Source organism: Eubalaena glacialis, chromosome 2 (genome assembly GCF_028564815.1).
Source record: "Eubalaena glacialis isolate mEubGla1 chromosome 2, mEubGla1.1.hap2.+ XY, whole genome shotgun sequence".
NCBI lineage: Eukaryota > Metazoa > Chordata > Mammalia > Artiodactyla > Balaenidae > Eubalaena > Eubalaena glacialis.
In genome coordinates this window covers 110,496,348-110,510,674 of record NC_083717.1, presented here as the reverse complement: position 1 = coordinate 110,510,674, position 14,327 = coordinate 110,496,348, and positions in this window count along the sequence as shown.

Sequence of the window (14,327 nt, the reverse complement as noted above, 5' to 3'; positions counted from 1 at the left end):
CCTAAAGCCTCAGTTCAGGGGCTGCTTCCTTCAGGAAGGCCTCCCTTCTCCAACCTTTCCCACTCATCTGTCCCCATCTCACCCATCCTGAGTGGGGCACCTTCCTGCTTCTCCCTGGGCATATTTGCATCAGTGGGCTTTCCCCACTGTTGTTTTTATCTCATCTGTGTCTGTTTCCCATGCACCAGGCTAAGAACGTAAGGGTCAGGATTGTGACTGAACTGCCTTTATATGCTCACCATCCAGCACAGTTTCTGGCACATAATAGGTGTTCAACAAATGTTTATTGAAAGTGCATATGGGAGGTCATGTGATATTTAGCTCACATTTTCCTGGTACCATAGTTATTTGTATACGTGATTACCTCTGTATACAGTACAGATCTTTGAGGTCAAAGACCATTTCTCACTTATCTGAACATTCGCAACAGCACCCAGTGCTCACAGTAAGTGCTCAGTGCCTAAGTTCATGCTGCATGAGTGAAACAACAGGTGGGCCAGAGCCCTGGCCTAATCCTCAGAGTTGGCAGAGACAGCAGAGCCAGCCGGCTTCGCCTGGCCCTGCTTCCCCCAGGCCTTCCCACTCTGGAGTAGCAGGGCCCAGCTGCAGAGGGGAGGCCCTCACCTCCCATAGTCCTCTGGCCCCCCTCAGAAACAGAAAGGAACTGTGATGAGGGACCCTGGCCCCCTCTCTGCCAGCTGAGGACAAGTGCAGGGATTGGATACAAAAAGAGGGCAGAGTCGGGGCACACACCATCCTTTTTTTTCTTGTATAAAGCATAGAGTATATTTAGAAAAGTATATACCATGCATGTATGCAGTGTGAAAAACAATAAAGCAAACTCCTGTGTACCCAGCACCCAGGCCAACGAAGAGAACATTCCAAGTACCGTAGAAGCCTGTGTGCCCCTCACTAACACATTCCCCCCAGAGGAACCATGATCCTGAATTTAGTGATAACCCTCTCCTCGCATTTCTTTATGGTTTCCTACCTCTGTGTGTCTCCCTAAACAATATTATTTCGATCACCTGTTTAAGCTTTGTGTAATGGTACTCATACTAAATATATTCTTCTGTGTCTTGCTTCTCTGGCTCATCATTGTATAGTTTTTAAAGATTCATTCACGTTAATGAGTGGAGCTTTAATCTGGTTACTCTTTTTTCTTGTATAGTATTCCATTCTGTGAAAATACTACAATTTAATTATCCATTCTTGTGCTGATGGACATTTGGGTTGGTTCCAGTTTGGGGCTACTCTAAAACATTCCATATGTGTCTCCCAGTTTATGTGTGCAAGTCTCCAGGTACACTCCCAGGAATGGGATTTCTGTGTTGTAGGGTATACATGATCAACTTTACTAGGTAATTCCAAACTGTTTTCCAAGGTTGTTGCGTGGCCTATATTTTTTAGAATGATGCCACCAGACGTGACCCAGGGCAGAGGTGGCACGCCAGCCCCAGGGCCAACCCCAGGAGCTTCTTTTCAGCAAGGGGGAAAAATCAGACAACAAAAGAGTGCACATCACTGCTTCCCTGCCCAGACCTATAAGCCACAGTCAACAAACCTTTATGGACAAGCAGAGACCCATGTGCTGGGCCAGCATTGAGTTAGTACAGACCAGCCTCAGAGAAGGACAGTTTTGTTTCCACTTACTCTGCCAGGCAGCCCAACACAACTTTGCCCTGGAAGACATGGAAGAGTATGGGCTAGACAGGTAAGGGGGAATTTTCTTGGAGAGAGGAACGATATTCCGAGCCAAGGGATATCTCAGCACAGGCAGTATCCTCCCCCCGCAGAGGACAGGGGATCAGTGGAGGAAGTACAGAGGGCTGCTCTTGCCAGCAATAGATGGAGGGAAGAACGAAGAGAAAACTAGGGCTATGCAGGGAACCACAGAGATAGGCACATCTCCATCCAAACACACCTGTGTCCTCTGCCCACTGGGCAAACACGGGTGCACACATACAGACACGCACACGGCTGCATGCACCAAGAGACAGGCTGTTAGACATGCCACAGGAGCGAAGGCAAGGAGCGTGAGCTTGCAGCTGCCAGAGGGAGATAAGCCCAGCACTGGGGGCCACCTGCCTGGCCCGCCTTGAGAGTCCCCCCTGCGCATCCGCCTGGGCTCCAAGAGGCAGCCTCTGCAAAGCTGAGTATTTTCACGGCAACGAAGGTCCCACCCCAAATGCTTGTTCTATTTATGGGAACGGAGTAGCAGAGTCTCAGTCCGTACCTGAGTACCTTGCCTGATGCTGCCAGGTTGGGCAAGGTTGGGTATACAGTAGGTCCCTTTACTTGCTGAAATAAAATTATTTACTTAAATTTATTATGAGATGAATTAAGATCTAAAATCGGAGGAGGAGGAATCTGAAATGAGAAGAGGCTAGGGAGGTGAGACCCGATGTCCTTCATAACTGGCCTGCAGCCTACCCAGCCCTTTCTTTCTTTCCAGACTCCTGCTGTTGGCCCAGAGTGGAAGGGTGGGGTTGCGGCCATTGCAAAGTTGTTCATTAAGACTGGAGGGATGGGAATTTTGTATGACTGCAGTTACCTGGGAGAGCAGGGATCTGCTCTCCAATGCTGAGACTACTTCCAAAGTCCAGAGCTAGCAACAGTGCAAGCTAAAGAATCACCACCTAAAAAAAGTATATTTTACTCTTTTCCACGAAGTTTGAATCCTGTTTTATCTCTGATTATAATTAAAACTTGTTTCTGCAAGATTAGCGAAATGATGACAATTGATGAAGTTCTGTAATGGGCACATGGATGTGTATTGCATTATTCTACTTTGTGTTCGAAAATTCTCATAATAAAAAGTTAAAAATAAAAAGATTTAAAAATAAAATAAAAAAAAGAATCACCACCCAGATATGCAGACCCAGCAAGTGCCGTCCCCTCTCACTACCTCTCTCCCTGCCCCCGCCTCCTGGGTGCCTCTGGGCAGAGTACACCTTGTGGTAGGTCCTGCAAGGCTGAGAAGAAGGCAGGTGGGAAGCAGGTTGGCCTTTGGGATCTTCATCTGCCCCGGGTACCCTCCTTTCCTGGGAGGCTGCCTGGCTCCAGAGTGAAGGAAGGTGAAGTCCACACTGGAAAGCAAGTGGGGCCCTGCCTTGTCTTCTCCTGTGCAGGATGCCCGGGTGCTTGGAACCCTGCCACACACACCCCTAAGCCCCATTCACCGACCCCCTAGGGGCCTTTTGAAGTTTCATGCTGCAGTTTTTCTGCTCTCCCCACCTGATCACCCAAACTTCCAAGTGGGCTAGAGACTCATGTCCTGGACTCCTCAGCCTGGGAGAGGCCCCGGAGGTGCCTCAGAGTATGTGGAGCCTGCTGTCAATAGGCAACAGGACAATCTGTAAGTAAGGCTGTGAGCCTTCCCCAAAGAAGGGTCAGAGAAACACAGGCTCCCCGGTGTTAGCTCTGAGGTATCTCCCTCACTAGTGGGTACCCTTTCCTACTTCCCTAGCCCATATTCTGCATTCCTTAAACTTCCACATTCCCCTCGGCCTTGAGGATGGGAGCCCCACGTGGCCACTCCTGCGGGCTCAGCCCTCTTTCTTCCCCACAAGGTTCTCTGAGCTGTCCCTTCCCTCCACTCCCTGCCGCCCCAGCCTGCCCCACTCGCCAGGAAAAAGCCACCCAACTTGTTTCCCTGCAGCCTCATAGAAACTTCATCACTCTGCACCTAGAGAGTATGCAAGGGTTTCCTGGGGTCCACCACCCAGTCACACCACCAGCCAATGGATGGACCTGCTTATCCAGCCTCCTGCCCCTCAGCTAGAGTACCCCAGACACAGCCCACTTGAGTGACCCACCTCTCCACCCCTCCCCCAATCCCCAGCTTGGTGAAGAACGACCGGCATTGAGGGGTGCCAGGATTCAAAGGCGAGGAACAGTTATGGGGCCAAAGGAGCTTACAGTCTAGTTGGGGAGATAGATGTGAAACACTGATAGACACTTAATCACGCCAGTCAGTTCTAATGTTATCCATTCTTTAAGACCCAGCATGAGCACCACTCATCCAAACACCCTCTGTCTGGTTTGCTGCTGAATCCCCAGCATTAAGCCTGGCTTAACGGAGGTACCCACCATTAAATACTTGCATAATGAATGCCTTCCCTGGGGGGCTACAAGAGGGGACCACCTGTCCTCCTGTCACCCTTCACCAAGCTTATTTAAATGAAATCAGATTTAACTAAAACATCCAGGGCCGACTTGCAGGGGGAGGGGCATAAGAGGACAGGAGAAATCCCAGGGCTTCACCTTGAACTAAATTCTCCGATCTTTTTAGTAGCAGCTAAAAGGGCAGGGTTCTGGGGCCACAGATTGTAGCTTCTTGGAGAAGCCATCTGGACTGCCAAAGCTAACACCGTAACTTTTATGTCTTCAGATTTCAAAGAGTCTGCCCTGTCGAACCCACAACTGTTGTAATCCAGTCACTGAATTAAAGTCAGAAAATTTTATAGTAAAAATAGCGGCAGGGCCTGGTAGGCAGCGTGGCAGCAGGAGGTAGTTTTCTAAGCGGATATGGAAGGTCCAGTGCTGTGCCCACCTGGCAAAGCTGGCAGACTGCAGAGCCGCTGCAGCACAGGCAAAGGCTTGCTTTCTTTGCCAGTCATTCATTTATTCATTCATCATTCAGTAGTTGCTACTGAGAACTACCGTGTGCAGGCGCCCTGCCAAGCTGTGGGGAAACGGCAGGACCCAGTGCAGGCACGGGTCTTCACCCCAGCCTCTCGGGTGTCAGGCCTTACCCTTGCTGGCCTGGCTTGGCTTGGGAGGGAGGGAGCATTGCCGGTTCAGGAGTGCAATTGGGGGCGGGGGGTAGGGATCAGGGAGCCTCCCAGCTAGGGCAGCCTCACTTGTCTGTCCCATATTTGGATTTTTATCCTGACAGCCAGCAGGAGCCATAGAAGGGTTTAAGCAGGAGAAGGTTGCAATGTGATCGGTTTTGGGAAGATCCCTCTGGCTGCTGAGTGGAGAACAGGCTGCAGAGTGGGGATGGGGGGATGGGGTGGGACAGGGCGGATGCAGGGGCCGGGGCTGCTGTGCTGGGGTGGGGAGGAGGTGTGAGGAGTGGAGGTAAATGACAGTCAGGCTGTGGTGATGGATTAGATATGGGTGGTGGCTGAGGAGGGAGAGGGAGGTGCCAAGGATGACTCGCAGTTTCCTGGCTTTGGAAAGTGGGTGAGGGCTGGTGCCTTTACCCCAAAATCGAAACACTGGGAGAGCGCTGGGTTTGCCTGTAGTTGGAAGTTGGTTGAAGTGTATGTGATGTCCCTGAAAGCACATTATTTCAGTGTCAACATGAGTGCAGAGGGCAAGCAAAGGGTACTTTTGATGAGGGTTTGCAAAAGGAACATTCTTTTTATAAAGAAATAGGAAAATACACTCAAAACATTTTGCTTCCCTGTCTAATAGTGAGATGAATGTTGCTCACAGCAACTTCATGTGTAAAATCCAAACTAGTTGCTAACAGACATTTGGAAAACACAGAAATGGAGAATTGTTTGGGGAAGCTCATTTAGGAACAAGAGGTGAAGGAACAATTAAAAGTGACAAGGCTGAGGGCTTCCCTGGTGGCACAGTGGTTGAGAATCCGCCTGCCAATGCAGGGCACACGGGTTCGAGCCCTGGTCCGGGAAGATCCCACATGCCGCAGAGCAACTAAGCCCGTGTGCCACAACTACTGAGCCTGCGCTCTAGAGCCCGCGAGCCACAACTACTGAAGCCTGCATGCCTAGAGCCCGTGCTCCGCAACAAGAGAAGCCACCGCAATGAGAAGCCCGTGCACTGAAAGGAAGAGTAGCCCCCACTCGCCGCAACTAGAGAAAGCCCGCGCGCAGCAACAAAGACCAAACTCAGCCAATAAATAAATAAATTTATATAAAAAAAAGTGACAAGGCTGGGATCTGAATCCTGGCTCCTCTACTTCTTAGCCGTGTGACTCTGGGTAAGCGATCGAACCTCTCTGTGCCTCAGTTTCTTCATCAGTAAAATGGGAATAATAACTACCTGTTTTATAAGACTGGCTGAAGATTAGAAGAGAGTGTGTAAAGAACTTAACCCAGTTCTGAGCTCATGGAATCTCTCCGGGAATGTTATCTATCACTACAGAACACACTCTGACAGAGAGAAACAAATGAAAAAGAAAATTGCTGACTTCCCCATATGCACTTCAGTAAAGAAGAAGCGTTGCCCATATAACCAATCATGATTTTTGCAAATCCCCTTGTAAGAATTTTTAAAATTAGGATAATATTCCCAAATCAGGGGAAATGTTTGTCAGACCTCACGCTTCAGTCTTGGTGTCACCTGACCAGCTATTTATTGTCTGACTCAGTCTTGCCTGGGTCATATACTCTTGGCTGGGTTCTTCAGTTTCAGAGGGGCTCTCCTCTGCTGGGTGGAGGGGAGGCTGTCCAGCTCAGACGCAACGTAATCAGCATCACCTTCCAGGTCCACTGGTGCCTGAACAGTGCCAAGTGTCAGTGGGGCTGTGGTTGGTTAGCATAGCACTTGCGGCCCAAACTTTAGTTTGGGGGCCTCTCCAGGGGGTATCTCTGCTGGGAAAAGCTGATCTTGGGCTCCTGTGCGTTCACTGAGGTTGAAGGAAGATGGCCAAAGAGCCACCAGTGTCTCTCTGCCTCTGCTCTTGGTTTCAGAAGACAGGGGAGGTCAGTGGCTATGGCTAGAAGCCTGTAGGAGATGGAGGCTTGGGGAATGTGATTAGCGATGCCACCGAAAATCTTTCCAAATGCAGGGGAAGATGGCTGGGGTCATGGAGACTGCCCCGGTGTTGGGAGGGTGAAGTGGGAAAGCCATGGGGAGAGAGGCTGGCTCCTCCCCCAGACGTAGCAAAGAGAGGCATCCAGCCTGACTGAGGCCAGAGGGGGACACACTGCAGCTGGGTGGACAGAATACAGCCACGTGCACCACATAGTAGGGGCTTCCAGTGTGAGACAGGGTGCAAACAGGGCTTGCAGGACTGGATTCCAATACCAATACAGAAACAGGGCAGACTGCAGGCATGGCAGGATGGGGGCGTGATAAAGTAGACTCATAACTGCTAATGCTTTGAGGGCATTTGCTGTGGGTCAGGCACTGTTCTAAGTACTTTGCATGTTTTAAGAAGCTATAGAGCCAGGACTCCAACTCGGGGAGTCTGGCTAGAGTTTGTATTCTTTAACCACTACGCTACGTGAAATGTGAAAAGAGCAAAGGTTTTAGACCTACAAAGGGTGAGACCTCTGTTAACCCTTTATGCTAAGTGCCATATTTATTTTTTTAAATTTTATTTATTTATTTATTATTTATTGGCTGCGTTGGGTCTTCGTTGCTGCACGCGGGCTTTCTCTAGTTGCGGCGAGCTGGGGCTACTCTTCATTGCGGTGCGCAGGCTTCTCATTGCAGCGGCTTCTCTTGTTGCGGAGCACCAGCTCTAGGCACACGGGCTTCAGTAGTTGTGGCACGCGGGCTCAAGAGCGCATGGCACACGGGCTCAGTTGCTCCTGGCGTGTGGGATCTTCCCAGACCAGGGCTTGAACCCGTGTCCCCTGCATTGGCAGGCCGATTCTTAATCACTGCGCCACCAGGGAAGCCCTAAGTGCCATATTTAAAAAAGCAAAGGTAGGAACCACTCCAAGCTTGTGTGATCTTGAGCAGTTACTTAGACTCTTCAGGTCTCAGTGTCCTTATTCATTTGTAAATTTGAGAATAATATTAACCTAAAAGGGTTGTTGAAGATTAAAGAAAGAAATGTGTGTTGAGTGCCTGCCCAGGCCTTCTGTAAGACCCCTGGCTTTGGAAGACACGGCCCATTCCAGATCTGGGTTTCCTCATGGTCCCAGGAGTCTGCAGGTCTGGGTTCAAGGAATCACAGTGGGTACACTCCTGAATTTCCAATCCATAGCCTCCCGGGTTCCTCAAAGGAGGGATCCCCTTAACATACTCCTATTTGATATCTGAGTGGACAAGTGTCTTGATAGCAGTGACCCTGAGGAAGCTGAGGTCCCAAGCGACCCACACCCAGATCATCACAGACATTTCGTGTTTCTTGGAACCATCCTCCCCACTCCATTAATTTATTTATTCAGTTGCCATTTACCATTTACTATTCAGCTCATCAAACATTATTAGGCACCTACTATTTGCCAAGCATTACACCATGTTCTTGGGAGTAGTCACCCAGAAGAGCCCACACACTCTGGACCACATTTAATTTCCCTTTTCATCTGCAGCCTGGGTCCGTGAATCTTGGAGCATGCTCAGTAAACAATAATAAAGGTATTATGAGAAATAGGCTGTGAGAATGTAATGAGGCTCTCCAAGTAAGGGCCAGGGAGGCAGACACTCCAAAGGCCTGGACCATGACACCCATCTGTGTCTCTGTAGCCACAGTGCAAGGATCACAAACCTGAAGACCTTCAGGGGTCAGACACACATAAATGGTGGAAGAGGGCAAGGTGGAACCACGGCACACTGGAGCATGCCTGCCATGTAAAGATGGCATTTGCTACTTGGCACCAGCCTACTGTTGCAAGTGGAAATAGGGGCCAAAGGTAGCCAGATCTTCTGATTTTTCAAGAGAAACTGTAAATCTGGATTTTTATTTTAAATCTCCAAACATTTCAGCATTGACTCCTGGTTTTAATCTTTTTTGAAAGCCCTGTGAGAAAAAAAGCTTGTCAAACAGAACTTGTCTGCCTGCTGAATTCTGCTCAAAGTTTGCCAAATTGGGACCCCTGAGTGGATCTGTTCAAGGGGAGAGGTAGAGGGCTATCCTGGAGCTAGGTTCTGAGGGACCTATAATGCCATCCTTCCTTGGATCCAAGGATGTGCGAGACACACAGGAAACCATAAAGAGGAAGTTGAAGCCACAGTCCTGCCTTCCAGGGGTTTGTAGACTCATCACAGAGACCCAGGCAAAGCAGGAGATGGTCAGGAAGGCATAGCAGTAGGCAGTGTGGGACCCCTGGGAGTCCAGAACATCAGGGAGTGAGGTGGACCTAAGCTTTGGGAGACCTTCACCTGAGCTTCAGAAGACCTTCCCAGGAAGTCAGGCTTGAGTCTCTGAGGATGAGGATTCTGGAGACAGAGAGCCCAGGGAGCTCCAGGAACAAACATGAATGGGTATGACCTGTGCTGGAGACCCCAAAGGAAAGCCCTGGAAAGTTTGCTTCCGGGTGTCTGGGAAAAGGCTAGGAAGTGCAGGGCGATAGTATGAGGCTTCACTGATACGTTCCCACCCTGTCCTACTTGACCTGGCAATACCAACAGTGTCGTGGTCCAAAGGGGCAGACAGCGGGGCATGGCTGTCCAGGCTCATAGAAATCAGGGCTGTGGGCTGGGGCCAGGGGATCCAACCCTGACATGAGAGTCAGGCAAGCTGGGGTATAAGTCTCACCTGTGTGACTTGGGACAGGCATTAACCGTTCTAAGCCTCAGTTTCCTAATCTGTGAAATGGCAACAGTGATCATGCCTGCCTCCTGGGATTGGGATGAAGACGAAACCAGCTCTATATGGTTTTTAATCATCAATGTTCACTGCCTGAGAATTCCAGTCCCAAGTGGAGCAGAGAAAGAGCACCTGGAGGGCAAAGCTGGTCCCCCTGCTTGCCGACTTCTTTCTTGCCACTGCTCCAGGAAATGGCAGGACTGCTTAGAAGGGGCGAGGGAGGAGATGGAGGAACTGGACCCTCCCCATCCCTTCCCCGGGGAGAGAGAAGGTAGAACCCGTGCTTGGCAGTGGGAGTCGCGCTGAGAGAGGACTCTTCCCCAAGGATAGACCCTTTCTGCCCAATCCACCTGGAAGGGAGGGCGGAGACCGGAGGTAAACCGTCCCTCCGAGAAGCCAGCGTTGGGTGGAAACCAAGGGGCAACATGCCCCCTGCATGAGCTATACCCCTCTGCTCCCCCAACTCGCCTCCCCAGATCTCTGTCACGCCCAGATCTGACCAGGACCTTCCTTCCCTTAAAAGCCTTCGGTGAGCGATGCCTTGGGATGAAGCCCCCTGGCAGGGCTTACAAACCCGGGTGGCTCCAGCCCCGCTCCAGCCTCAACTCCCGACTCACCGCCTACTTCACAGCTCTGCGCCTTTGCTCAAGCCAGGACCCCTGCCCGGGGCGTCCTTAACTTTGCCCCTACCGATGGCAGGTCTGCGTGGGGAATGCCTGCTCCTTCATAAAGACTTTGCTCACTGCTTAGCCCTTTCTCGAACGTTCTCGCACCTCACCCCAGCTCCACACCAGGGGCAGACCTTGGCACCCCTCCTTTGGCTTCCTCAGCAGCCATTGCGTGTTTCTGTCAAGAAGTTATGTTTGTCAAGCTGTTTTCTGTCTACTTGTCCTTCTACCCCAACACATCCCAGCCCCCGACTGGAAGCTTCTTGAGAGCAAAAAAAAAAAAAAAAAAACCACAACAAAAAAAAACCCAGTCTGGTTCCTCGTGGTAACCCAAGGTCTGGCCCTTTGGCCAGGGGCATTCTGGCCCCTCCAGAATCCCTCCGGGGATGGACAGCTGGGCGGGGGCAAGGGCGAGTGGGCGGCTGGATGGAAGAACTAGAGCGGCGGATGGGGCCGCTTTTGCAGAACCGGAGCGGGTGGGGGTGGGTGAGGTGAGTCCTCGACCTTCTGCAGTCGGCTCCCGCCGAACCCAGCCCACCCGGCCCCGCTCCCGCTCCTGGGGCCGGTGTCCACTGGGCCAGGTGATCTCGAACCTTCTCCCTCTCACACCCCAACAACAAACAACCCTCGCGCTCTCCCTCCGGAGAAAGGAGGTGGAGCCTGACCTCAGCCGGAGGCTGCAGCAGCTGCGGGAGGTGCGGGGGGAGGGCTCGGAGCTCCGGTCCTTGGGGGAGCCTCTCCTCCAGGGAGTGGCACGGGTGGGGGCCTTGGCGGGTTCCCAAGCGCTCGGGAAGCCCTCCGGCGGCAGCCTCGACCCTCCACGGGCGAAGGGAGGAGGGGCAGAAGGGGTGGCTTCATTGGAAGCCCGCTTCCGACTCTCCTTCTCGGTCTGGAGTGCCCTCGTAACCACCTCCACCCCTTCACACCCCCCCTCCTCGAACCCTGCGGCCCCAAGGGCCGGGTGGGACTGAGGTGCCGCGTTAGCAGGAGGGCGAGGATGCAGCTCCGCCGGGCTCCCGGGAGCCGAGGGTGCCCATCCCCCACCCTCTTGGCTGGGAGGGGGGTTGGAGGGCCCACGGGGGTGCGACGAACCCCGGGGACTCAACGACAAGGACAGGAAAGAGCCTGAAATGGGGTTTAGTCTGCAGTTGTTGGGGCCTCGGTGCAGGCAACTTGGGTAAGGGGCAGAGAGGGCACCCCAAGGGGAAGGCCTGAGGCCCTAAGAAGGGTGGGAGTTGGGAGTTGTGAGAAGGAAGGAGAACGCAGAAACAGCTTTTTCGGGGCGGGAGGGGGGGGCGGCAGGCAGCCTGCAAAGACTTCCCCTGGCCAGCAATCTGGAGGCTAGCACTGGACAGATGGGGGTTTTGGACACCGCGCCATGGACATGTGTTCCCCAAGGTCTGAGTACATGTAGCCCCCCTTGTTCCTTCTTATGCAGAGACTGGGCCCACACAGGCTCCTGCCTCACCTTGACCTCCCCCTCATCCTGTGGCAGTGGGTGCCATTAGAGGAGAGAGAGGTCCTGTTCCGTGCTGGGCGCTCAACAGCTGGCTCCTTGGCGGCAGGAGGGGGCTTTGCCCCTCCAGCTCAGAGTCACGGGGAGAGCACTTCTGCTTCCCCCATCCCTAGGGAAAGGGGCCCCAGCAGGTAAAGACCAAACAGACGGCTGCACTTGGATTTGCCTGGGGGCAAATAATTTCTGGAGATCCCTTTAAGCAGGGGGTTTCGATCCCTTTAAGAGGGAGTGGGTCAGATAAAAGGACTATAAAAGTCCAGCTTTCTTTATTCCCCAACACCCCCCCCTTCCTGCGACGGGGGAGGGGGGGGCAAGTGCTGCAGCCGCATTTAATTGGTGTCCTGGTATCCCTGCCCCAAGGCACCGTGACCTCCAGTTTGTCCAGTGGGGATGAGGGACTAGGTAGCTCAGTCAGTGATCCTGACACCTAGAGTTCAGGCACTCTTGGGGGGGGGGCGGGGGCAAGGGAACAGCTGCCCCACTCCCAGGAAAGACAGGACCAGGGCATGGAATGGAGGAAGGGGAAAGTGGTTATCGCCACCACGGCAAGGACTGCGCTGCCCCGCTGTGGTGCCCTGCCCTGTGCCAGGTGGCTGGACCCGAGGGCAGGCGGTCTGCAGGGACTGCGGCGGGCAGTGGGGGAGGTGCCTGGCGGCTGGACTGGAGATGACGGAGCAGCCAGTCTGTCCCGGCTGTCAGTCTGGTCGTACGTGGTGGGGGAGGGGTGTGCAGCGTGTTTTCTCTCAGCCCTGGATGTTTTCCTCTCCGCATCTCTCTCTCTCTGCTCTCCCGTTCTAAGGCAGTTAACCCTTCCTGATGGGTCTGGAGGCGACTGGGTAGAGAGAGCCCCCTGCCTGGAGGCAGAGAAGGGGTGGCTCTGGAGACCTGATGAATCCATTCCTCTCTCCAGATGAAGCAGCAAATCCTTTTCGGTGGGGGACCTCTGGGCTACTGGGTGTGCCAGGGTGAGGAAAGGTGAGGGGCCCCAGGCGTTGGCACAGCTGCCTTGGTGGAGTGGGGTGGGGGCAGCATTCATTCAGGAAAGGCTTAGAGGAAGAGGTGGAGCCCTTCCACACCTGGAAACGGCTCTGGACTGGAAAGGAAGGAAGCCCAGGTGAAGAGGTCCCCGGAAGTGGGGTGAAGAAGAGAGACCAAAAGGTCCCTTGGGGAACAGGCAGGGTGTGCAGCCCCTGGTCTCTTTGCTGGCTCGTTGACCAGCACTGACAAAATGGATGGGGAACAGAGGTAGATCAGTGGGCTGGCATAGGAGGAACATCAAGTGCCTTCAGCCAGCCTCTGTCTCCAAACCATAGTGAGACCTTCCTGGGGCAAAGGAGACAGCCACCCACATGGGGGAGGCTCTGAGAGTAGAATTCCTCCAGCTGCTGGCAGGCTGGGCAGGCTGGGTAGGCTGGAATGGGCTCTCAGGACCACTCTGCCTCCTCTCCAATCAATGTTCCCTTTTTTTCCTCGCACCGGGGCCCCAAATAAAGACAACTCTTTCCCCACTCCCCCAGCCTAGGGCCATTGGATCTTCACTCCTGGATGCTGGGGAGAAGTCCAGTCCTCCAACCTCACCCTGCAACCACTTCCTAGGCCGAGCACAGGCTTCCTGCCCTTTGGGTCTCCTTTTCCTGTGACTAGGTACATTTCTTTTCTGACCCTCTTGGCCTCAATCCCTGCCCATTAGTGGGCATGAAGCCAAGGTCACCATAGGCTGGGCTGCTGACAGGGGCCCCTTCCCCTCTTCTGCCTTGGCTCTAGTCTGCCAGATGGCATGGCTCAGCACCAGCAGCCACCTCTGCTGTTACCCTCTACCACCAGTCTCTTGATGAGGGGTGGGGGACATCAGCTCACGGGACAGACAGGTGGAGGGGGTATTTCGTGAGGTGGGGGTAGGGCTGGCCTGATGGTGGTGGGGTACTGCTAGGAATCTTTATCCTGGGAGGCTCAGGGAGGGGAGAAATCCTTTAGTGTTCTTTTATAGGTTTGGGGATTTTGCTTTCCCTAAGGGTGGGAGGTGGGAGAAGTAGGGGCAGTTGTCTTAGGAGAACCTGGCCCTTTGAGAAGTTGCTGTGCCACAGTCTTAGTTTTCAGCTTCCATTCACACCCTCCTGGGTGGCCCTCTCCTTTAAACATGTCCCCCAACACAGCTAAGACTGTCTGGGCCCCACTGACAGCTCCAGAGGCAGATGGCAAACCATCTTTTAGGGTTCTATTTCCCAGCCATAGGGGCTGGCAGCCCTGATTTTCTTAAAGTGCTGAGTCTCAAGGTCTAGGAAAGGCTAGGCATTATGTGTGGTGCAGGAGGAGTCCCTCAGCCACACTCCAAGGCTGGGTTTCTCCTCTTGCCTAGGCAGCCCCAGCACTGGGGGTGCTTCTCTCTGCCAGAGGTGTTCCTCCACTCAGCCCCTCCCTGGGCTGCTCCCAGGCTCTGGTGACTTGACACTACCCTTTTTGCCGCTCCTCCTTTTACTTCCCAAAGCTCCCCTCCCCCGCCTGAATTGGGAATGAGGCTTTGTTCTAGGGTGGACTCAGCATTTCTCAAGAACCTACTATGTGCGCATCCAGTGCTTGTTGAAGTGAAGCCCTTTGCCGGCTCTGGCGATACAAGGTGCCGAAGACACAGCCCCTTCCCGCACCTCACAGGGACCTCCCACACCTCCGTGTGACCTCAGCCTGC